This window comes from Petaurus breviceps, unplaced genomic scaffold (assembly GCF_028583685.1).
Source record: "Petaurus breviceps papuanus isolate PSGF00001 unplaced genomic scaffold, PetGlider_PUasm1.0 90925, whole genome shotgun sequence".
Lineage (NCBI taxonomy): Eukaryota > Metazoa > Chordata > Mammalia > Diprotodontia > Petauridae > Petaurus > Petaurus breviceps.
The window spans coordinates 16,545,637-16,568,895 of NW_027187380.1; the positions used below are offsets into that span (position 1 = coordinate 16,545,637).

At 42.0% G+C, this 23,259-nt stretch overlaps 1 protein-coding gene and 1 long non-coding RNA gene across 6 annotated transcripts in view; one reads left to right on the forward strand and one right to left on the reverse strand.

The window, feature by feature from the left end:
- Window positions 1-23,259, forward strand: part of SLC39A11 (solute carrier family 39 member 11) — a 564,681-nt gene that overhangs the window by 458,797 nt on the left and 82,625 nt on the right. The gene's annotated exons all lie outside the window — the stretch shown is intronic.
- Window positions 15,604-23,100, reverse strand: LOC138152575 (uncharacterized). Its single transcript, XR_011166127.1, has 2 exons — window positions 17,183-23,100; window positions 15,604-16,037 (listed from the first exon to the last, which is right to left on the reverse strand). It is a non-coding gene; the product is annotated as an uncharacterized lncRNA (long non-coding RNA).

Consider the following 23,259-nt stretch of genomic DNA (forward strand, 5'->3'; position numbering starts at 1 on the left):
TCTGACAGCTAATTGAATATGTGGGGTGTGTGAGACGAGTGATTTTGCCCTCAACAGTAATAGGGAAATGGGGAAGAACAGTGGATTTGGGGGAAAAGATAAAGATTTGTGTTTTGAACACGTTGAGTTTGAGATGCCCACAGAACATCCAGTTTAAAATGTCTAATAAGAAGTTGGAGATACGTGATGCTAACTCAGGAGAGACTAGGGTCGAATGTATAGAGTTGGGACTTATGTGTAGAGATAATTGAATCCAGTGGATTTGACAAGTCACCAAGTGAAAGAGTATATAGGGAGAGAAATCTCAGGACAGAATCTCACAGTCAGTACATGGACCATTACTGACCATGACGTGGATCATGACTGATGGGTACTTTGTTTCTAAGTTCTTTGTTAGAGGTAAAAGTGCTACTATAGGTATGGATGTATATGTGGATTCCTTCTCTTTGTCTTTGACTTATTGGAGGCACATACTTAGAAATGGTACTGGTGGATCAAAGGATATACACATTGTAGTGACTTCTAGATTTTAATTCCAAATTGCTTTCTAGAATGATGGAACCAGTTCACAGCTCCTCCAAGTCAAGTCATCAAGCATTTCTTTTTTTTTGCTTTTTGGAGGGCAATTGGGGTTAAATGACTTGCCCAAGGTCACACGGCTAGTGTGTGTGTGTGTGTGTGTGTGTGTGTGTGTGTGTGATGTGTGTGTGTGTTAAGTGTCTGAGGCCAGATTTGAACTCAGGTCCTCCTGACTCCAAGGCTGGTGCTCTATTCACTGCGCCATCTACCGGCCCCTCAAGCATTTCTTAAGTATGTATTACTTAAGTAAGGCACAGTGCTAAGCCTGAGGTGCATTGGCATTGTCTACCCTCATACAACCCTTCTAGCAATTGCCTTTTTTTCTTTTGCCAGTCTGATGAATGTGTAGAGTCTTAGAATTGTTGTAATTTGCATTTCTTATTATTAGTGATTTGGAGCATTTTTTTTTTCAGTGATAGCTTTCATTGTTTCTTTTGAAAACTTCTTGTTTCTTTCCTTTGACTAGTGGCCAGTAGCTGTCAGTTCCCTATCTATGTTGGATATTGGTTCTTCATCAGAGGAATTTGCTCTTTAGTTCTAATTTCATTGATTTTGTTTGGGTAACAGCTTTCCAATTTTATGTAATAAAAATCATCCATCTTATCTTTAATGGCATAATACATATCTCTGTTCATTGTTTGGTCAAGAAAAGTGAATATTTTTTGTTTGGGGTCTTTTTTTCCCCATGGAACTATTCAACATGTTTCAGTTTTGCTGAAAAAAAAAGAAGAGTTGTTATTTCCACTGAAGCTGTTGTTGTTGGAACACGTTTTTAATAAGTTTGTAGAATGTTCTAGGGGAACATTCTGTATGTCTCCCTCCTTCGCTGAAGCACAGCCACACATATTTAGCTCTCTTTCCATTCTCCCAATCCCCATTTGGGGCTCCAGAGTAACTCCCCACTCCTGCCATTTCAGGAATGAAATACCAGTTAAGAATTTGGGGAAAATTGTTTCCTGCCCTGTCACTTAGCCCTTTAGTACAAGGGCCTAAAAATAAGAACTCAAGAGGAATTGGAGAGATTGAGGCTTCAAAAATCTGGTTTTATTCCTTGCCTAAGTACTTGGCATCTTGGAGTCCTTGCTTTTATCTCTAGGCCTCAACTTTTCCCATTTATAACCTCTAGTACTATTCCTTTTTCCTTCTTCCTTCCAGGAATTTTCTGGCCTACTTTGGGTTTCTAAGAAGAGCAATGCTGCACAGATCAGAGTCATTCCCTTTATTCAGTCAGATTGTTATTTCAGAACATCATAGTAAACTCACTAGAAGATCTACATAGGAGAAAATTTTCCCTGGGGAATTATTTTCTAGGAAAGGTTTTGCCAACTCAGGCTCCAGTTGGAATTCAAGTACAAGACAATGATTGCTCAGAAACCTAGACTTATAAAGAAGACTGGAATATGCTGTTCATCATGTTTGTTCATTCATGTCTGACTTTTCCTGACCCCATAAACCATATCATGCCAATATGGTCCATATCTTGTAAAGATACCGGAGTGGTTCTCCATTTCTTTCTCCAGTGGATTAAGGCAAACAGAGGTTAAATTGATTTGTCCAGAGTCACACAACCAGTAAGTGTCTGAGATTGGATTTGAACTCAGGTCTTCCTGATTCACTGAGCCACTAGCTGTCTCTAATGCTGCTCTTAAAACTCCCAAATACAATAAAATCTTGATTTCCTGGGTGCAATTTATGTACTCTGTAATCTGTAACAAACTTTTAATTACGAGGTCATCCCATTCCTGTCATTCAGCAGAATTCTAGGACATGTCTCCCAAGTTTCCAGGAGAGAATAAAAATCACATTATTAAGCCAAAAATAAGTAGAAAGCTAAATATGAATTAACTCCAATCAGCTAAAGAGAAACATAAATAATTTATATATTTTTTGTGTTTGTAGTACCTTCTCCCGGTGCAGATAAAGTCAGCAGTATAATAACCACAGGCCAGGCCTTTTACTGTCTTAAAGAATCACTTTGACTCTGCTTTGAGACTTTCTGCCTTTCTCCTTGCTGATGCCCTTTTCTGATTGCTGTTATTTGGTTCTTGGTGCTGATTGTGCCATGAATCACTTTAGAAAGAAGTAAATTCCTATTCCACCCTCCTGTTTTCTAATGGGCCTAAACTTTCACGGTGAGGGATTTAGAGTAGCATAGGATATATGTTGGGTGGGACAGGGAACACATGTATGGGGACAAAAACAAAATTCTTTGAAGCCTCAGGGAGATGTTTTGTTTTGTTTTTTGCCCTTTTTGGAGGGCAATTGGGGCTAAGTAACTTGCCCAAGGTTATGTGGCTAGTTTATTTGTGTGGGTGTTAAGTGTCTGAGGCCGGAACCAAACTTGGGTCCTCCTGACTCTGGGGCCGGCGCCTTAACTCACTGCGCCACCTAGCTGCCCTGAGACATGTGTTTTATGAACCCAAGATATTATCTTTTAATCTTGTACCTTTTTTTGTGTCCCCAGAACTTAGCATAATGTCTGGTTCATAGTAGGTGCTTAACAAATGTTTGTTTACTGGCTGACTGATCTACCAGTGGGATTTCTTTTGACATGGTTGTCTCGGGTTAGGAATAACAAAATCCAGCTCATGGGCTCACCATGTTATTTATATCAGGCTTTTACTACATAAGCTCCCTCTTTGAGGAGGAAATATGATACCTTTGGCATGAACAGCATGCTTCATTACATTATTTTTATAAGATACACATTTATTGAATGCTCAGTCTTATGGGGCACTCCTTTTATTCATGAAACTAAAGAAATTAAAACTTATTTTTCATTAAAAACTAATTGAATACTCAATCACAATGGTGAAAGCATCTAGAAATATTCTAAGGGTTGGAGAAGCCGTGTTCAGATCTTCTCACTTTAACCTTGAGCAAATCACTAAATTTCCTTAGGCCTCCCTTTCCTCATCCATAAAATGAGTTGGTGGGAGTAGATGGTCTCTGAGGTCCCTTCTAGTTACTGATCTGTGCTCCTAGGCACTATAATAACTTCGTGTCTTAACTGCATACATTACTATGTTCATGATCTGTTGTTAATATTCCTTTCAACTTATGCGACAAATATACCAACCTTTTTTTGAAGTGATTCTGATACGTAGTATGAAGCCCATTTGCCTTTGCTAAAGGATGGAGAAAAATCCTAATTCTCCTACAATTCAAATATTTGTATCTACATCATTGTATTTGTATCTCTGATGACATAGTACATGCTTAATAAATGTTTATTAATATCAGTACTTCCAGAGAGGAAACCTGAAGGATGTAAGGGCATTTTGAACATTATGGAACCCAGATAGGGTTCCATGATGTCCTGGTACTCATGGACATGTGCTACATGTCAGGTGATGGGGCCAAGTGATTGAAGATACCTTTCCCTGACCTGGTCCCTACCATACCCTTATACTTGCTAGAAAACTTATTTTTTATATCTCTGACTTTAGGGAAAGGGCTAAAATCCACTTTGATGCCAGACTTGTCCCCAGAAAGTAGGACTAGTAAAGGGGAAGTGAAGGGAGGTAAGTCCCTTTCCTGGTTTTGGAGTGTGTTAACACATACCCTAAGTTTTGGTGGAGGGTAGGTGTCCCCAGAATGATGATAATGTCAGCAGCACTTTTGCTAGTTAAAGTACTAGGGTTTCATTATCTATCAGCATCTTCTCTTTGAATCCTGGGTCAGGAGTCAAGTTTTCAGGGTGTCGGGATGGAAGACTGCCACCACCATCCAATTTCATCTCATCTCAATACCTTTCCAGTAATCCCCTGTGACTTTTCAAATGGAGTAGCTATCTTTTCTCCTTCTACTCTGTTCTCTTTATTTTCCTCCTCTCTACACTCTTCTCCCAGCTATCACCACAACCCATTCCCTGTTTGTACAAGAAGGAAGTCTTTCTCATAATGGAATCAAACCGTAAGCTGGAGTGTTGAATAGCTCAATTGAGTGCAGCAACCACTGGAATGCAGGGATACTTCCCTCCAGATGTGAGTCGAGGTCAAATTCAGCCCCCTGGACAGTTTCCAAACAGGAAGGTAAGGAGAAGGGCACTGTGTCTTAAATTGAGCTAGCTTAACCCCCATTCTCCCCAGCTTTCCTCCTACTTCCAGCCCCCAAATCTCTCTCCACTGAAAAGGAGAAATTTTTAAAACTGATGTTCCACAAGAAACCAGCCAAGATTCCTAAACACAAAGGTATCATAAACAAAGGGATTTTTGTTGAAGCCCAATCTATTACACCTCAGCAGTCGGGTTCTGAAAGAGTTAAAGAGTCCCGGGTAGAGCTGAAACAAGCATAGAACCACCAGAACTTTGGCCCAGTTTAAAAAAGTTCAAGGGTTGAATAATTTAATAGCTGTGCTCGTCCAGGAAATTAGGAGCTGAGGTAAGCACAAACATAGATGCTGGCCAGAGAACATGGAAAGTGGGGTTCTGCAGTAGGGTGTCTGTTTATTCCTTCCTTTTCTCTCTCTGACCCAGCCTTCAGCCCCCAACTCATCTCAACCTAAACCCCTCCCTCCTTTCCAAGCAAACCAACCCCTCTCCTGCCTTCTCTCTGAAAGCAGCCTCTCTGCCTCCCCTCCTTCCTTTCCCTACTCCAAAACAACAACAAAAAAGAAATGAAGGGCAAGTAATTATACCAGTGCTTCCTTCCCTCCCAGGGCAGCTAGGTGGTAAAGTGGGCCAGAGGGTCAGGAAGACCCTTCTGAGTTCTAATCTGGCCTCACATACTTACTAGCTATACAACCTTGGGCAAGTCACTTAAACCCTGTTTGCCTCAGTTTCCTCATCTGTAAAAATGAGCTGGAGATGGAAGTGGCAAACTACTCCAGTATCTTTGACAAGAAAACCCCAAATGGGGTTACACAGAGTCAAACACTACTGAAACAATTGAACAGCAACAAAACCCTTCCCTCCCAAACACTCTGTGAGAGGGATCCTAGATGAGGCTTCCTTGATGAAATAGGAAAATTATGGTAGCCCAAATCCCACATTTTGAACTATATTACCTTTGCCTTCCAACTCTTGTGATATTATACCTTAAGGCCCTCTGGTATCTATTCCTCCCTCCAGCTCAACTGATTTTGACTTAATTATTTCTTTTATTTCTTGTACATCATGGATAACAAAATTGATTTGAAGGTGCATTTTGGGTTAGCAGGCCCAGTTGCTGATGCTTCTTGTCCCAGACAGTGGTTGTCCCAGGCATTGAAATTGCTATTTATGGAGGGGGTAGAGTCAAGATGGCAGAGTAGAAGCAGGACCTCCCCTGGGCTCTGGCTTCCACCTTCCCCAATCCATGTAAAAGGGGACTCTAAACAAACTTTGATGCTGCAGAACCCACAAAATGACACAGAGAAGCTAACCTCCCGCTGAGGACAGCCCGGCAGGTCAGCAGGAATCGGCCAGCGCAAAGCTCTGGGAGCGGAGCCCAGCCCCAATGCCTAGGCTTTAGCCCCAGGGCGGGCCTGCCCAGCCACTGGCCAGAGGGACTCCAGATCAGCAGCAGCTGTGGCCATTTCCAGATTTATCAACGCATAGATGTGAAGGACAAAGTGAGAGGTCAGTGCAGCCTGGACGTTGGGACCCAGTATGAGGGAGTGCATGGCTTTTGCCCCTGGGGCGAGAAGCCACTTAGACACTGGCACAGCCAGCCAGCACCATGTGGCAGCTTCAGCTCCTGGCCTGCAGAGTGTAGGGGGACCAAGCACCAGTCTGAGGGCTAATCACTCTTACTTTAATCTGCCTGGATCTGGATTGCAGTCTAGGGTGGAGGTCCTGGGTGTGTGTCCAGCTTGGAAGAGCATGTAGAAGCCTTGGAGAGGGCAGCCCTCTAATACCTCCGGCAGCTGAGAAAACCCCAGCATTTGGGAAGAAAGCTCCCCTGTCTGGTGGTAGAGTCCTACTGTGGCAAAAAGCCCAGGGGTCAAGTGACTGAGGGGTGACATGATGTGATAGTAATGGCAATTAAAGATTCCCCTGTATTGGCTTGGTTTTCAAATTGATTGTGTTAAAACCCAGAGCTTGTTAATCCCACCTGTGGGATGGACTTTTTGATGTGAAAAGAAAGTCCTGAACTGGGAGGAGCTGGTGACGTAGATTTGGAGAGACAAGAGAGAGGCAGAAGATCTTTTTGGAAGCAGCACCTCGTGGAGAGAGAGAGACTAAGAGAATTGCTGGTGGCCGCTTTGAATTGCCCTGGACTTTTGAGACCTGCCCCCTGAGCTGCCAAGGACTGAGGAGACATGGCTGTTTTGCTGGTACTTTGTCTGTTTTGATGTTGTTTTGCCAGATTTGTCCACTGGTGAAAGACAGTCCTTTTGTTGAAGAAGTCCTGGAACGTGGCTGTTCACTAAGAAGCCCTGAGACTGTCCTGCAGACAGAGAGTGAATACTGTCCACTGGTGAAGGACAGTGCTGTTGTTGCAGGGGTCTGGAGGCTGTCCTGCAGACAGAGTGAATACTGTCCACTGGTGAAGGACAGTGCTGTTGTTGCAGGGGTCTGGGAGCCTTTCTGTTGGTTCAGAAGCCCTGAAGAAGGATTTTCTTGTTGTATGTTTACAGAAATCCTGGGAGAGGGCTTTGCTAATGTGTTCAGGGGTTCTAGGACTGTTCTACAGACAAAGGATAAATTCATGAAGGGATTGGCAATGTATCTTATGGCCTTGCTAAGCCTTGTCTCCCCAGGAACTAAGATTGCTGATAACTTGCCTCGTGTCAAGATGAAGAAAAGACCTCCATTTGGGTATTAAGTGCTGTGTTTAAACTTGATGTAACTCTGGGGTAGATTCAATTGTGATCCAGGGGTGGGGAACTTTTGACCTTATGTTTGGAAACTAATCTCCATTTGAGAAGAGGGGCTTTGTGGTGGACTTAATTAAGGTATAGCCTAGGGGTGGAGAAGTATTTAGAACAGAGACTTTGTAATTGATTGAATGATTGGAAGGTCCTGGGGTGGGGTAGTCCTTGGAGATTATTTAATCACATTTAGTAAATGCTGTATTTGGAATGATGTCATGTTTTGATCTTCTCTGTTCTTGGTTGGTCACTGAATAAAATGGAGAGCACCTATGCTGGTATTCTGAACCTTGGGAAGTTGCCTTTCCTTGGCATTACAGTACACATGACCAGGCAAAGGAAACAAAGCAGACAGAAGGTTCCAACATTAGACTCCTATTTTGGGGACAAAAAGGAGCAAAGCATGGAACAGGAGGAAGACAGTGAAGTCAGAACTCCTGCACCAAAAGTTTCAAAGGAAAATATGAACTTGTTACAGGCCATAGAGGACCTTAAGAAGCAGATAAGAGAAGTGGAGGAAAAATTGGGAAGAGAAATGAGAACAGTGCAAGAAAATTATGAAATGAGAGTCAATAGCCTGACTGAGGAAAATAATACCTTAAAAAATGGACTAACTCAAATGGCAAAAGAGGCTCAAAAAGGCAATGAGGAGAAAAATGGCTTTAAAAGCCTAATTTGCCAGATGGAAAAAGAATCTCAATAGCTCACTGAGGAGAATCATTGCTTCAGAATTAGATTGGAGCAAATGGAAGCATATGATTTTATGAGAAATCAAGATGATGTTAAACAGATCCAAACAAATGAAAGAGTAGAAGGCAATGTGAAATATCTCATGGCAAAAACCACTGACCTGGAAAATAGATCCAGGAGAGATAATTTAAAAATTATTGGACTGCCTGAAAGCCATGATCCAAGTCAGAACCTAGAAATCATCCTCCAGGAAGTTCTCAAAGAAAACTGTCCTGATGTTTTAGAACCAGAGGGCAAAATAGAGGTTGGAAGAATCCACCGATCACCTCCTGAAAAAGATCCCAAAAAGAAAACTGCTAGGATTATTATAGCCAGGTTCTGGAATTCCCAGATTAAGTAGAGACTATTACAAGCAGCCAGGAAGAAACAGTTTGAATATTGTGGAAACACAATCAGGATAACCCAGGATCTGGCAGCTTCTACACTGAGGGATTGAAGGGCTTGGAATATGATATTCCAGAGGTCAAAGGAGCTGGGATTAGAACCAAGAGTCACCTTCCCAGCAAAACTGAGTATCATGTTTCAGGGGAAAATATGGTCATTCAGTGGAATAGAGGACTTTCAAGCATTCTTGCTGAAAAAAACAGAGTTGAATAGAAAATTTGACATTCAGATACAAGAAGCAAGAGAAGCATGAGAAGGTAAACAGGGAAAAGAAATCATGAGGAACTTATCAAAGTTGAACTATTAACATTTCTATGAGAAAAAACAATCATTACAACTCATGAAACTTTTCTCAATAGTTGAAGGGTATAGAAATATATATGTGTGTGTATATATGAGGATATATGGACATATGAATACATATGTGAATGTGTGTATATGTGTTTACAGGTATACATAGATAGAGGGCACAGGACCAATTTAACAGGAAGGGATGATACTTAAAAGGGGAAATTAAGGGGTGAGAGAGGAATATAATGAGAGGAGATGGGGAGAGACAGAATGGGGTAAACTATCTCATATAGAAGAGGCAAAGGAAAATGGTCACAATGGAGGGGAAGAAGAGGAAGGCAAAAAGGAATGGGTCAACCTTATTCCTATTGAATTTGGCTTGAGGAGGGAATGAAATACACACTAAATAGGATATCTCACCCTTCAGAAGAGTAGGGGGGAAGGGGATGAGAGGGGGAATGATGGAAGGGAGGGAAGATGGGAGCACCCACTTTTGAAAAGGGACGGGATCAAAGTAGAGAATAGAACAAGTGGGAGGTGGGATAGGAGGGAGGGAAATATAGTCAGTCTTTTTACAATATATCTAGTATGTTATTGTTTTGCATTAGCCACACATGTACAACCTATACTCAACTGCTTATCTTCCCAGTAAGGGTGGGTGACAAGGGAGGAAGGAAATGAATCTGGAATTCAAAGTTTTAAAATCAAATGCTCAAATATATATATATATATATGTATATATATATATATATATGTATGTATACATACTATTACTAATACTATTTTACGTTTTATTGGGAAATAAGATATACAGGCACTGGGGCTTAGAGATCCACTGGAAAAGTTGAAAGGGGTATGGGGGAAAATATGGGAGAGAGCAGATTGGAGGAGGGATATCCTGTGGGACTGCTATTTTGGGCGGTGGATAGGGGAAAAACGGGGAGAAAATTTGTAACTCAAAATCTGGCAGAAATGGATGATGTAAATCAGAAGTTAATAAAGCATTTGAAAAAAAGAAATTGCTATTTATGACTTTGACCTAAAGGATTATCAGCTCAAGCAAAGTAAAGGGATTGTAACTATGACTAGACTCTTTACTTCCCAAGAGGCCACTTGGGGGTCATGTGCCAGAGGGAACACAGGCTTGGGGAAGATAGCTCAGATTTCCCAGCGTACTGTTCAGGTCAGTGTCAACTGTGGGCTGTGGGGCACTTTACATTGTTTGCTCCTTCGCAAGGGGAGGAAGCAGCAGTGGCTCTGCCTGCCTCAGCATTCAAAGTCCTGTTTGGGAACGGTTGTCACCCTTGGTCCCTGTGGGTCTCTCTGGGCAGCTAGTTCTCCTCTTCCCATCCTCTGAGTCAGTCAGTTGAAATTCCACAACCTCCTCTCATTTCTCTTGTGGTAAGACTAGGAGATGTCATCCCAACCACAAAAACTAGGATTTTTCTTTTTGTAAAGATATTCCCACATACTGCCTCCAAACTCTTGTAGTGTCCATCTAGATTCTGCTTTCATTAGACATCTCAAATTCAACATGTCCAAAACAGAACTCATTATCTTTTCCCCCAAACCCTTCATGCTTACAGACTTCTCTGTTATTGTTGAGAGCGCACCACCAATCATCCCATTCACCCAGTGTAGAAGCAAGCACCCTAGCATACCCAGGATGCCTGCTAGCACAGGTTCTTTGATCTGCTTTTCTAAAGGAAAGCAACTCAAAATGGGTTAACAATCTTACTTTAATCTATCAAATATATATCATTTACCTAGTTCAGGGGAAAAAGTCAGCACCCTGAATTTCAGAGAATACAAACAGAAGTTACAACAGAAAATAACACAATTAAGCAGACAGGGCTTCCTGTCTGACCATTACATCCAAACCTAGTTAGTTACCAGAGAGGGAAGCACCAATATGTGGATTTTCAAAGCCGGGGAGCTCAATGGCTGCCCAGAGTCTCATCTGGCCAAATCACACAACTTTTCCCAAAGTGAGCCCCAAAACAAGACCTAATATCAGAGTATATATAGCCTTCGTCTGGCTCAGAGAATGTCACAACCCTCTTGACTCACTGCCCAATCACAAAGTAACAAGGTGTGAGCATTCCTGAAAAACAAGTGTCCCACCACAATCTATAAGTGACCACATTCAGCCTGTTAGGGGGCAGAATATATATATTTGCTTTTTGAAGGGCAATTGGGGTTAAGTGACTTGCCCAAGTTCACACAGGTACTTTCTGTGTTAAGTGTCTGAGTCCATATTTGAACATAGGTCCTCCTGACTCCAGGGCCAGTTCTCTATTCACTGCACCACCTAGCCACCCCTCACTGTGCCACCTAGCTGCCCCAGCAGAGTATATTTTCAAATCAGGGAAGGTTCTCAGAGTCACTTAAGCCTACCAAGGGGCAGGGAAGATCTTAAGATTCCCATTACACCCAGGCTCACAACATCCATGTCATCCCAAACCCCTTACTTCTCTCTTATACATACATACATGTATATGTGTGTGTATATATTTATTCCCCTCCATTCACACAGTCACAGCCTCAGCTTAGGAGCTCATCACCTCTTCCTTGGACCATTGCAGTAGCCTTCTAGTTGTTCTCTGTGCCCCTTAAGTCTCTCCTCATTCTGGTCCATCCCCCACACAGCTATTAAGGGGATTTTCCTAAGGTATAGATCTGACCACATCCTATCCCTGTTCAGTGAGTTCCATTAGCTCCCTGTTACCTCCAGGACCAAATATAAATTTGTTCAGTCTTTAAACCTATTCATAACCTGTTTTCTTCCTACATTTCCAACCTTCTCACGTGTTACTCCAATTCTGAGACACACTGTAATCCAGCTATACAGGCCTACTTATAATTCCTCAAATAAAATATTCCACCTCCTGTCTCCATGCCTTTGCATTGGCTGGCCTCCATTCTCTGCTACTCCTTCACCTCTGAAATCTCACTTTCTGCAGGAGGTCTTTCCAGGCTTCCCCAGCCACTGATGTCTTCTCCTTTTAGACTACCTTCATCTACTCTATTTTTTTTGGAGGGGCAAGGCAAGGCAGTTGGGGTTAAATGACTTGCCCAAGGTCACACAGCTAGTGTCAAGTGTCTGAGGCCAGATTTGGACTCAGGTCCTCCTCCTGACTCCAGAGCCAGTGCTGCACCACCTAGCTGTCCCCATCTACTCTTGTATATATCTTATGTGTAACTAGTTATCTAAATGTTGTCATTGTTATTATAATATATAATATATGCTACATGAGGGTAGGGACTGTTTTTTGTCTTTGTATCTCTCGAACTTTGCACATAGTAATAAATGCTTGTTGACCAACTGAGTTCCTATAGGAAGCCTTTCCTAATCCCCTAATTGCTAGGACCAACCCCCCCCCCAGCTGCATTATATTTATTTGTAGTTATTCTCTTTATTTCATTTATTGTTGTTGTTCAGTCATTTCAGTTGTGTCCAACTTCGTGATCCCATTTGAATTTTTTTTACCAAAGAGAATGGAGTGGTTTTCCATTTCCTTCTCCAGCTTAGTTTACAGATTAGTACCATAGAATGAATAGAGCCAACCTCTGCAGAATCACCTTCCCCCCACCAAGTTCAGGACCTGTTCTAATTCTATCTCAGCCACACAGTGGGTGAGTGGCTTGGGGTGCTGAGTGCCTGCTCAGGTATACAGTTCCCTGAGTTTTCTCATAAAAATTTATACTCAAAAACTTAAAAGCCTCTCTCTTCGACCATATCAGAATTCAAGTTCCTCTGTCCAGCCTTTGAGACCTCAGGGATCCCAGGATCCTAGCTCTAGAACCTGAAGGGACCTCGGAAATCATCTCATCTAATCCTTTCATTTTCCCAATAGGAAACCTGAGAACCAGAGGGTTGAGGACGACCCAGGGTCACACAGGTGATTTCAATCTATGTCTTTCAATTTGGAAAGCCAGTGTTCTTTCCACTGTACTGTATATTCTCTTCCATTTCCATTTTTCACCAACTTCATTTCTAAATCATTCCCTTTCTTCTAAGCAAATCCATCTGTTGTTATTCATATATGATTTTTTTTTCATTTCTGCCTCCCTGACTTTGCAGGTGCCATTATGTCCATCTAATACAACAACCCCTGATTTGTCTTCCTCACCCCTGCTACTCCACCAGCCTGTACTCTGTGCCAATCCATGTCTCATGCTTCAAAATTTTCCCTAATTAAGGCCGCTATGTGGCACAGTGGATAGAGCACCGACCCTGGGGTTGGGAGGACCTGAGTTCAAACGCATCCTCAGACATCTGACATTTACCAGCTGTGTGACCCTGGGCAAATCACTTAATCCCAATTGAAGAAGAAGAGATTAGAGCCTCATGCAAAAAAAAATTTCTCCTGAATCCTTGCTTTGACTAACAGCACCCAGCTTGGAGCCCTTCCCTCCCATGCACTTCCTCTGCCCCTTGGTGCACCCTTAAGCTCTTGGTGTTTTCCTCTGTGTGTCTTCTGCTATGCACCTCCCATCACAATATATTTTGGAGGCAGCTAGGTGGCACAGTGAATAGAGCACTGGCCCTGGAATCAGGAGGACCTGAGTTCAAATCTGGCCTCAGACACAACACTTACTAGCATTGTGACCTTGGGCAAGTCACAACCCCAATTGCCTTGTCTTTCCCCTCTTAAAAAAAAGAGAAAAAATATTTTGATATTAATTGATACCAATTAATTTGATAGTACTTGTCACATAATAGGTGCTTAATAAATGTTTACTGACTTGCTTTTAACTGATGTATTTCAATATAATTGGTTTCCTATGAAGTTTGTTATTCATTTTAAAAACATTGTTCTGAGAAGGGGCCCATAGGCTTCTCCAGTCTGCCAGAAGGGTCCAAGAAACAAAAAAGGTTAAGAAACCCCAGCCTTCTTAGAATCTAGTTATGCTGATGCCAGTTCAGAAGCTGCATCTAGCCCAAGTCTATCAAGAACTCATCTTCCTCCAGGCTTCCTTCCCTCAGGACAGGGATGAGAAAAGGGAGAGAGGCTCTGGGCTGTTCTCTGCTTCTGGCTCAGCTCAGAGAAGGCATACAAGGAATCATTTATCTCATCACCATCCCTCTTTCCTTATCTGCCTCTCTCCCCCACCCCTCCCCATCTGAAGTCTTTGTTGACAGATTAGGACATCTTGGCACAAGGACCCATCTCTGCAAAACATTCCCTGTATTTCACTCGAGGGCAATGTTGAGGGAAGGATGAGACCAGTGAAACTTTTGAGAAAAGTGATGCTGTTTCTTCAGAGTTTACCCAGGGACCAGAAATAGCAAATGTTTTTCTTTTCCACTGGAAAGAGTAATGGATTTGGAGACAGAACTAGGCTTCAAGTCTGGATCCCATTACTAAATGCCTCAGTCACTGGGCTCTGGACCTCAGTCTCCTCATCTGTAAAACAAGGTTATTGGATTCTAAGTCCTTCTGGCTCTACATCTGTGAACTCCTTCCACATTATTTCTGTCAGACCTTCCAGAAAGGCCGTCCTTCTTTTAAGCAGGCTTAAAGAACAGAGGGAGTGGGCTGAGTTGATGGCTTTCCCAAGCAGAACTTGGGAGCTTCCCTCTATGATGGCAGAGAGCTTGGATAGAATCTCTCATCTTAGTCTTAGGACCATTTGATTGATAGGAAGGAGAAAAGAAAAGAGGTTAAAGGGGCGGCCAGGTGGCTCAGCGAGTAAGAGCACCGGCTCCAGTGTCGGGATGAACTGGATCAAATCTGGGCTCAGATACTCAGCACCACACCCAGAAATAACTGGCCGTGTAACCTTGAGCAAGTTACTTAACCCCAATTGCTTTAAAAAAAAAAAAGAAAAGAGGTTAAATTCAGCTTAGGGGAGTCAAGATGTCCTCTTTGGTGAGGGTCTCTCTCAGCCTACTCTTTCAGGACCTACTCCTTGGCCATCTATTCACCTGCTGCCCTTGACATTCCCAGGTATGCTTGTCCTACCCTTTTCCTTCTCTGCACCCCTTCCAATTCTGGAACCATGATCAAACCAACTCTGCCATTGATCCTGGAAAGAATGGTGTGCCAATCTATTTCTTCTCACCATCCCGACGACATTCTTTACCAAAATACCTCTCCCTGGCTGCCACTGCCCCGCTACATGTTGTCTTCCCCATTAGAATGTAAAGTCTTTAAGGGTAGGTACAGGTCTTTGTTTTTGTGTTGGTAGCCTTAGCTTAACTGTGTGCTTGGTACGTAGTAAGCACTTAATAAATGCCTTTTCATTTAATTCACTCATCTCTGCCCCCCCATTCCCAAATAATCATGAAAGAGTTGTATTTTGGTATTATTATAAAATAACGAGGAATGATATTGTTTGACTTGCAAACTGTCTCTGAGGGCACCTCCCCCCAAAAGTTCTGAAAATGTTTTAAGCAATAGTACGTTGGTGGAATAAAAAACTAGACTCCCCAGGTTACTACTTTTAAAGAGACAATAATTATTTGAATGCTCAGTACTAGTATGTTTGTTTGTTTTATGAAAACTAGTTAAATTATTGTCACATTCTAGATGTGTCCAGCTGGATAAATGACATGGTCCACCCAGCTCAAGGATTCTCAGATTCCTTGATCAGCTTCTCTGGATAATCTGAATGTTACAACACCTCATTTGGGTTACTCTCCCCATCCCCAGCTTGCACTCTCACTTGTGAGTTGGTAACCCAGAGTGTGGCCACTACCTTAGGTTCTAGAGTATGTTGTGGGCAGCTATCCCTGGCAGTATAATTCATGAGCCCCATGGGTGTGTTTCCCATTAATAATCAGCTAGTAGACACAATTACCTCATAGCAAAGGTATTTACTAAGATGGCAGAGTAAACAGTGACTACAAAACATTTCCTTCATAAACCTGGGGCTTGAGGAGAGTGGGCACAAATTAGAGTACAGTGGTAGTGAGACTCATGTAGGGAACACATATTGATGTTTCCAAGAGAATTCGCCACTTCAGAACTGCAGAGGCTGGAAGTCTTTTCTCTCATCATTCGGAGAGATCTCTATAGCCAAATTCTTGATCCCATGGGTCAGCTCTCTCAACTATCCAGCGGTGGCATTCTTCCTTGTTGTCAGGATGAAGTTGCTTGAAGCTGCTTCTGGCCTTGACTGAGACTGACCTCTCTTTATCTGGTTTTGTGTCTCCTTAATCTGTGTTTCATACTCTCTGGAACTGACTGTCCAGCTGTTGGATAGGGTGTCCTCTGGGCAGGTAGCCTTGCTGTTTAGATACCATGGCACATGGTGGGAGGGGGGAGAGAAAATCTTTTTAACTATTTAAAGCCCCCAAATCACTCATGGCCCATTTTCAACCCAGCCACTTGAAGTGCTTGTTCTGATTCAATCAGAGATATGTGGTCACTGTAGGAAACACCTTGTTACCAGATCAATAACCACTTCATCATCTATATTTACCATCCAGTGACTGCATCAGCTGAGTTTGGGAGGTGGGGTGGGCATGGAGGATCAGTCCCCACATACCCATATAAATTTATTTATTTTAAAGATTTATTAAGCAGCAATTCAACAAGCATTTATTAATTAGCCTATTACATACAAGGCACTACTCTAGGTCCTGGGGACATACACTATTCCAACCTCAGCCTAGAATTTCTCTTCTCACTCCCACCCGTTCTCCTCAGACTTCTGTTGGAATTGTATTTGCCATAGGAAGCCCAGACAAGTTTACAAGCTACATCCCTTCAGCTGGAAGGGACCTTCCCCCAAACTCATAGCTTTGTTCTTCTTTTAAGTCTTTATTGCACCCAACTCTATATTTTTCTTTATGTTTTATCCCCTCAGAAACTGAAGCTAAGCTGTACCTTAGGACCATATGATGAAAGGACCCAGTGCTAGAAGGAAAAACTAAAAAGCATCTTTTAGTCCAGGCCCTTCATTTTATAGAAGGGAGAGGTCAGGCAGTAAGAGGTAGAACTAGGATTCCAACCCACATCCCTCTTTAACCCTTGTGTTGTTTCTAGGTGGTTGGGCATTTTTTTAATGAGACAAAACTTATAACCTCTCTCTCTCCCTCTCTCTGTCTCTCTCTCTCTCCGTCTCTCTCTCTCTCTCTCCCTCTCTCTGTCTCTCTCTGTCTGTCTCTCTCTCTCTCTCTGGCTCTCTCTCTCTCTCTGTCTCTCTCTCTGTCTCTCTGTCTCTGTCTCTCTCTCTGTCTCTGTCTCTCTCTCTGTCTCTGTTTCTCTCTCTCTCCCTCTGTCTCCCTCTCTCCCTCTCTTCTCCCGCCCTGTGCCAGCTCAGTTTCCACAGAGGGGGAAATATAAAAAAGAAACCATCTGCTGTTAATATGCACACATACACACACACACACACACACACACACACACACACACACACACAGAACTTTACCTCAATGATATCCTGTAAAAAAGAGTCCAGGCTCTCCCACGCATTGTCATAAGAAAGAAGCCTTTGTCATGGTGAGCATGGTCCTCCATTCAGTCACAGGAGATAATTTGTGCCAGAAAAAAAAAAAAACCACTTCAACCACAGCATTCTTTGAGACCTCAGTCATCTGCCCCCTTGCTTAGTCTTTTTTTTCCCCTCAAATTTTCCTTTCTTCAGTGTAATGCCATCAGATAGCTTTCTGGATTTTAATTCCCTCCAGAGTTGAGGACTGGGAGCCCAACCCAAGCCATCTGGGCCAGGCCTTTACCCAAGTTCCCTGTCTTCATTACCTCATACCTGCCTTCCTACAGATTTGGAAGTCAAAACCTCCCCCAACACTACAAAGGGAGAGTGTTTTCACTGAGGGAGGAGAAAGGCAGCTGGAGATGGGAATGTATAACTGAGGATGAAGTGAAATCATCAATGCACGGGTTCATAGAGAATCAGAGGATTTGGGGCTGGAAGGAAAGTTAGAAATTATTTCATCCAGTTTCCTTATTTTATAGACTTAGTAGGTAATGGGGATCTTGAGTGGGAGTGAGAATACAAAAGGGAGACCAGTTTTCCCATGTGTACATGCATCCCCCATTCAGCATCATATAGCATATGTCCTTACTGTGTCCATCCCTTTCCAAAATTACACTTACAATGTAAGGGCTTGGGGAAAGAGAGGCTCAGCTTTGCAAATGAATAGCCCTTTACTGCAAATAAGTGACATCTTATGTTAGTCACATGGTAGAGAAAGTAGCCTCCAATTCATGTCAACACATGGGGTGAGGTAGGAAGGCAATAGTGGGTAGTTGTTGCCTTTTTTAAAAAGGGAGAACCAGTTGTTTTGTGTATACCCGTAGAAGAATCTAGCATCTTTCTATTTGTATCCCCAGAGCTTAACACAATACCTGGCACACAGTAAGTGTTTAATGAATGGTTTGTTAACTTATTGACTAACATGAAGCCTGTAAGATAAGTGTCATTTGATCAGAAAATGAAGCAAGGTGTTTTATTGTTAGTTTAGTTGTCATTTTTTATCTTATTTTATTGATATCTTTTATTTTTATATCACCTTCTTTTCTGAATACATTCCCCCCTCCAGTGAGAGCCATTCCTTGTAACAGATTTTAAAAGAAGGAAAAAAAGCAAAATAGCTCACAAAACAACTGTGGCTGACACCATATATAATATACCACATCCATAATTCCCCATGGCATATTTTCTTCTCTCTGACCAAGGTTGGTCATTATAATTACACAACTGATATCAGTTTGTGTGTTTGTTTTCTCTTTTCATTTATGTCACTGTTATGTACATCATCTTTCTGGTTCTTCACTTAGCATCAGTTAATATAAATCTTCCCATATCCAGCAAAGTGTTTTAAACACAAATTAAAATTTGGGGCAGTACTAGAAATTTTACAAAACCATATCTGAATGAGGAGGCAATATTCTTCTAATCTGGTTGAGGTGTACTGCAGCAAGATCATTGTGGACCATGGGCCCTGTTTCCTCTCCTTCATCAGGGTTCATTGACTTTCTAAAAATCCTTTCACAACTGACTTGATTAGGTAGTTCCAACTGCAGGGAGGCCAAATCACTTGACTGGTTGGACTGTTCATCACCCAAGTAGGGTGTTGTCCAGAACAGCTTTAGATTAGCTGCCTGACCTCAGTTACTAGGTGGTGGTGCCCTATTAGTAACATATAGGCAAACAATGATGCAATTTCTAAAATGACTATGACTCTGTGATCACGACTATGATGCATATGATGAGTTCCTAGTGGCTTCACATAACCATTCATCCCTTGAACCATGTACTTCCTTTCATATGAATTAGAATTTAGCTTGGTTTGTAAATTAAAAATATGTCATTTTGTGATCACCCATTTGTGTCCCACAGGATGTTTTTCTCAGTTTTGTACAATCCAGGTTTAAAAAAAATAGCAATTTGACCTAGCTCTCAAATCAAATGAGGTTTCCTAGTTAATGCTGTTAGCTGTTTAAAGATACTGTATCTAAGGGATAACAGTAATTGTAGTAGTCTAGATAGTTCTTACTCAATAGGGTTGTTGTGAGGGTTGGATGAGACAATTTATTTAGAATTCTTTACTAACTTCATGTTACTATGTAAATGCCAATTGTCATTGTTGTCATCTCACATTACTTTCCCTCACACATTTTATATTCCTGCTAACTTGGAGAAACAAGCACAAGCTCATGCTTGAAGTGTGCACTTCTTCCTCATTTCCATATCTCAGAATCCTTGTCAACGAAGCTTTCCATGGTCTCCTCAGTTTTCACCTCTGTCTCTCTCTCTGCCTCTCTCTCTGTCTCTCTCTCTGTCTCTCTCTCTCTCTCTCTCTCTCTCTCTCTCTCTCTCTCTCTCTCTCTCTGATTCTGTCTCTGTCTCTCTGTCTCTCTCCCTCTCTCTGTCTCTGTCTCTCTGTCTCTCTCTCTCTCTGTCTCTTTCTGTCTCTGTCTCTGTCTCTCTCTCTCTCTCTCTGTCTCTCTCTCTCTCTCTCTGATTCTGTCTCTGTCTCTCTCTTTCTCTCTCTCCCCCTCCCTCCTTTCCTCCCCCCAGATTTCTTTGTATTTACATATCTATGTATATGTTGAATTACTCCAGGAGAATATAAGCTCTTTTAGGACAGAGACTCTTTGAAGACAATGCATTTTTGTCTTCATATCCCCAATATCTAGCACATAGAAAGCACAAAATAGATGTATTGAATTAAGTGTTTGGCTTGTTGTTTCATAGAGAAGGCAGTTAGGAAATGCTGCCTTTGCTGGCCTAAGAAGAGATGGAAGGCTCTTTATTAGGTGTGCATATAACTCTTGTTGTTTGTCCCTTGTTCTCAAAGAGGACCATGGCATCAGGAAGATGATGCCATGACTTGCAAGTGAATTAGATTTAAGTGAGCAAAGTTACTAGTTTCACCTTCTCCTCCAGAACCATCTGGGTTCGGTGGCAAGATATAGATCAGGAGGACTGGAGATGGCCCTGGTGCATATAACTCTGAAAGAACTGTGGATACATAGAGATCCCTAAAGAATTGAAATGGACAGTTCAGGTATTACAGGGATGGGAACAAGAATAACAAAAGTACATAGGGATCCTTTGGCCTTTTTCTTTTGGCCATTTTGGGCCTGGTAGCTACTGACACAGTTATAGGAATTTTATGGTTCTCTGTCTCCACACTTACTTAGGAGACTCAGTGGATTGTGTTAGACTTGGACTCAGCATGCCCTGAGTTCAAAACCTGCCTCAGACACTTAATAGTTGTGTGACCCTGGGTAGGTTAATTAAGTTTTCTCAACCTCAATTTCCTCATCTGTGAGAAGGGGATAATAATAACCCCTGCTTCCTAGAGTTATTAGGATTAAATGAGATTACTGTAAAGTGCTTTGCAAACCTTAGAGTGATAAATGATTATCATTCTTAGTCAAGTTTGCTTGCTTCAATGTTCCCATCCCAATTCTGACCCATGAGAAGAAAGTCCTTTCTTCTAAAATCTCAAAAACAGAGGCAATATGGTGGGATGGAAGTTAAGCCAGCTTTTTAATCAGAGGACCTGGGTTCAAATCCAGCCTTGCCTTTTCTACCTAAAAGACTGAGCAAATCAGTTCCCCCTTTAAAGCCTTAGTAACCTACGGTGTAAGATGAAGTGGTTAGACTAGACCAGATCTCGAAGATGTCTATCAGGTCTAAATCCTGTGATCTTAATGGCTCTTCTGCTGCTTATCCCAGGACTTGGTATCCTGGATGCTGTACTTCAGTTTTGTGAACATAGAATCAGAACCTGCCTTATCATGTCCACCTTCCCCATACTGCTCAGGCTCGCTAACGGGTTCTGACTCTCTGAAGAGAGCACAGAGTGAGCCCCTGCTCCCCATTCACTTGTAGGCATGCTTCCTGGCCCTTGCTGTCCATTGTGTCTGAGGCTGAACTCGGACCCTTGGACCCAGCCTCTTTGTTCCTGGCTCCCTATTGCTGTGCTCCTGGGCTCTGCTGCCTGACTGCATGGTCTCTGACCTGGTTGAAATTCCAGTTGCCTTGCTTCTCCATTCCTACACTGATCCCCTGGATCCCTAGATCTAGCCTGACTGCTTGGCCCCCAACTGACTCTTCTTGTCAATGGGCCTCTCCCAGATCTTTCTAACTGGAAAACAAACTAGTCCAGTTATCCCCCAAACTGTACTTTTGTTACTCTTTTCCCCATCCCTGTAATACCTGAGCTATCCATTTCAAGTCTAGAAAACCTGAGTTCAAATCCTAGCTCTGCTGTTATAGCTCTAGGTTTATTTTTAACTTTTAAATTTATTTTTATTATTAGTTTATTTATTTATTTTTAACTTTGTTTTGAAAAGTAAAGTTACTCATGCTCTATGAATCAGAGACATTCTTCTTCAGTTTTTCCATGGCTTAGAAACATACCTTTTTTCTTCCCTGGGCTATAAGCTGTAACACTTCTGGATTCTTTATACTCAGTTCTATCTGACCACTATAAGATAGTGGCTTCTATCTTAATTTGTCTTTTAATAAAATGCTATAGATTCCTACTATTACTCCATATGGGATGTTAGTATTTGCGAATCCATAGCATCATAATCATTTTGTTCCTGGAGGGACTTATATGCTATTTTATAGTCAAGACTCTGAAGAACTGACATAAAATTGCAACCTGTATATGGCAATTCAGCAAAGAATAAACATTATATCATTCGTTTTATGACCTCCTCTGGGGAAGCACCCAGAGGAACAGCTTTATTAAAGAAATCAGAACACACAGTTCCTACCTAAAAGAAGTAATAAATTCCTGCTGAATCTTGGTCTGTGGCAAAATAAACCCCTCTGGATCTCAGTTTCCTCATCTGTAACTACATGACTTCTAAGCTGTCTTCTAGGTCTAGACCTGTGTTCTATGACTCTTGATACTCTTGTTACCCTTTGGATCTAAATAGAGCCTTGTTCCCAGTCTATCCAGATCTCAGCACTGACATGTGAAATTACATTTGACATGTTGAGTTTTAGTTACCTTTTTTGTTCTGATCACATCAGTCCTTTGAATGAATGTCTTTGTAGAGGAGAAATAAGAAAATGCTATGTGTATTTCTAGCCTTCAGAAGAGGATTCACTTTGTGTTATTTGAAGTGTATTTCACATGGCTTGGCTATGCACCAGAAACTATGGCTGTTTCCAGTGAGTACTAAAAACTGACTTCGTAGCACCACCCATCATCACCACCACCACCGCCATCATCGTCATCACTAGTATTTACATAATGCTTGAAAGTTTGTAAAGTGTTGGGGCAGCCAGGTAGCACAGCGAGTAAGAGCACCGGCTCCAGTGTTTGAGAAGACCTGGAGATTGAATCCCGGGCTGAGACACTTAGCACCCACCCAGAAACACCTGGCCGTGTAACCTTGAGCAAGTTACTTAACCCCAATTGCTTAGGGGCGGCCAGGTGGCTCAGCAAGTAAGAGCACTGGTTCCAGTGTCGGGATGACCTGGATCAAATCCGGGCTCAGATACTCAGCACCACACCCAGAAATAACTGGCTGTGTAACCTTGAGCAAGTTACTTAACTCCGATTGCTTAAAAAAAAAAAAAGTTTGCAAAGTGCTTTATAAATATTATTTCATTTAGCTTCACAACAACCCTGGGAAATAGGTATTATTCTCATCTTTTAGATGGAGAAACTGAAGATAAGTGACTCACCCAGACTTACATAGCTAATAAGTGTCTAAAGCTGGATTTGAACTTCAATCTTTCTGACTCCCTGCCCAGCACTCTTCCTACTGCCCACCTTCTGGTAGAGCTATCCAAGATTTAGATGGATAAGAGATGTACTAGAAAGAAACATTTATCATTGCTGATTTTTTTATGATCTGTGATGACTGAGAAGAAAAGATTCACAGGGAAAACCAAAGTAGAGGGTTGTTTTTATCACGTTGTGTCCTTTCAACTTTTGAGTCCAACTTCCCATTTTCAGGGAAGATTTGAATGTGTAATAGCATTGTGGTATGGTAGGAAACTTATTCAAG